A 2,692-nucleotide genomic window follows, 5' to 3' on the forward strand; every position below is an offset into this window, starting at 1 on the left:
AATCTGCCCACTGTCGTGCTGGAAATTAAAAGTAAATCCATTCCATTGGGTAATAGCATTACCTATATCCCCAATTACAATTAAAGTTGGGCCAGGGAATCTCCCAGCTAATAGCCAATAGCTGAATGGTGCCAGAGATAAGGCCTCCCAGCACAGACATGCCCCGTTCTGAGAACCCCCTGTGTAGTCTAAGAGTCCATTCACACCTGAGCGACAGGCGCGTTCGGCGGTAGCGGCGTATTTTGCCGCGATTATGAAACTTTCATTTTTTTTTTCTTTCAAAAGTCTTCCCATTGCTGTCAAGGGAAAACGCCACTGTCGCCTGAAAAAAAGGGTCCGGGACTTTTTTTCAGGCGACAGGCGTTCGGCGTCTATGAGATGTGAACCATCTACATAGACAGCAATGGGAATTCTCCCCTCTAGCGGCAGAAGCGTCCGGCGTCGGGCGTTTTGTCGCTCAGGTGTGAATGCAGCCTTAAAGCGGTGGTTCACCCTTATTGACAACTTTCCATCATTAAATTAGGCATAGTAGCGCGAGCTACAGTATGCCTGTATTTATTTTTTTAGTCCGGTATACACTGTGAAATCCTAGCGAGACGATTCTGACTCCCCGCGGGGAATGGGCGTTCCTATCCAGAGGGAGCATGATTGACGGCGGCTATGGCACGTCACGCTCCCCGAAGATAGCCGGAGTAGGTCTCGGCTCTTCACGGCGCCTGCGCACAGACTATGCGCAGGCGCTGTGAAGCGCCAAGTCCTATTTCGGCTATTTCCGGAGAAGCGTGACACGCCATAGCCGGCCGTCAATCATGCTGCCTCTGGATAGGAACGCCCAGGAGTCGGAATAGTCTCGCTAGGATTGCACAGTGAGTACCAGGCTAAAAAAATAAATACAGGCATACTGTAGCTCGCGCTACTATGCCTAATTTAATGATAGAAAAAAAAAATGTTTTATTAGGGTGAACCACCGCTTTAATTACCTCAGATCCCTTATCTAAGATCTGGAGGTAATTCTATAAGAATTTATCACTGCCGTAGTGACAGCCTTAAAAGCCCATTCACACTGACAGCGCGGCTGCATTAGCGGTAAAGCACTTGTAGTTTTAGCAGCGCTTTATCATTGCTTTAGAGGTGTTTTTTGGCTGATAGTGGGGCGCTTTTAACCCCTGCTAGAATAAATGTATTACTCCCACGCTGTCAGAAAAAACTATGGGTACACTGCAGCAAACACCTGGTTAGCTGATCCTTAAAGGGTCACTAAAGGAAAAAAATTTTTTTTGCAGAAATGACTGTTTACAGGGTATAGAGACATAATAGTTAACTGATTCCTTTTAAAAATGATTAAAAATAAATAAAAAACAATCATATAATGTACCTGCAGTTTAGTTTCGTTTTTGTTGTTGTTTCCTGGTTTTCTGATGTACAGAGACAAAGAGCCAATAGAGGGCAGTGATGCTTTGTAAAATGAAACTGGATTGGTGCTGACACACAGTAATCACACCTCCTTGATTAGTCACCACAGTGAGAAATCTCCCAGTACTGTGGTGATCAGGAAACAGACAACCAGGAAGTGTCCAGAACAGAGAGGAATTACAGCAACATCAAAGCAAAAACAAACAATGAGGACATGAAACCAGGACTGCAGTAAGGTAAAGGAAGCTATTTAGCTAAAAAAAATGTTTTTCTTTAGTGACCCTTTAACAGATAGAGGGGTACATGGGTAAATAGTGATGTTGCGCTGTGAACCTACTAAGAATTCTATAATAAACTGCTAGTGCAAAAATGGAACAAAAACTGTGGGCCTGATTCCCAAAAAAGCTGCCTAACTTAACTTTCAGCAGTTAAGTTACACTGACTTAAAATCTCTACCTAAGTGCCCGATCTTCAAAGCACTTACCTAGAAATTTCAGGCCGTGTAACTTAAGTGCCGCCGTCGCAAGGCGGTCCTCCTCTCCGGGGGGCGTTTAAAATTTAAATGAGGCGCGCTCCCGCGCCGGCCGTACTGCGCATGCGTGTGACGTCATTTTCCCGACGTGCAGCGCGCGAACGTAATTAACGCCGGGCGGCTTTGAGAATTGCGACGGGACACTAAAGTTGCGACGGGTGAAAAAAAATATACGCGCCGGGAAAACAAATAATTATAAAAAAAAATGACAGCGTCGCTCAGCATGCATTCCTGAGAGGGAGAACTCCATGCCAATTTTCAAAGAAAAAACCGGCATGGGTTCCCCCCCCAGGAGCATACCAGGCCCTTAGGTCTGGTATGGGTTGTAAGGAGACCCCCCCTACGCCAAAAAATCGACGTAGGGGGTCCCCCTACAATCCATACCAGACCCGTATCCAAAGCACGCTACCCGGCCGGTCAGGAAGGGAGTGGGGACGAGCGAGCGCCCCCCCCTCCTGAGCCGTGCCAGGCCGCATGCCCTCAACATGGGGGGGTTGGGTGCTCTGGGGCAGGGGGGCGCACTGCGGGCCCCCCCACCCCAGAGCACCCTGTCCCCATGTTGATGAGGACAGGACCTCTTCCCGACAACCCTTGCCGTTGGTTGTCGGGGTCTGCGGGCGGGGGCTTATCGGAATCTGGGAGTCCCCTCAAATAAGGGGGCCCCCAGATACCGGCCCCCCCACCCTAAGTGAATGGATATGGGGTACATCGTACCCCTATCCATTCACCTGGAGGCAAAAAGTAAAA

The sequence above is a fragment of the Rana temporaria genome, chromosome 5 (assembly GCF_905171775.1).
Source record: "Rana temporaria chromosome 5, aRanTem1.1, whole genome shotgun sequence".
Classification (NCBI taxonomy): Eukaryota; Metazoa; Chordata; class Amphibia; order Anura; family Ranidae; genus Rana; species Rana temporaria.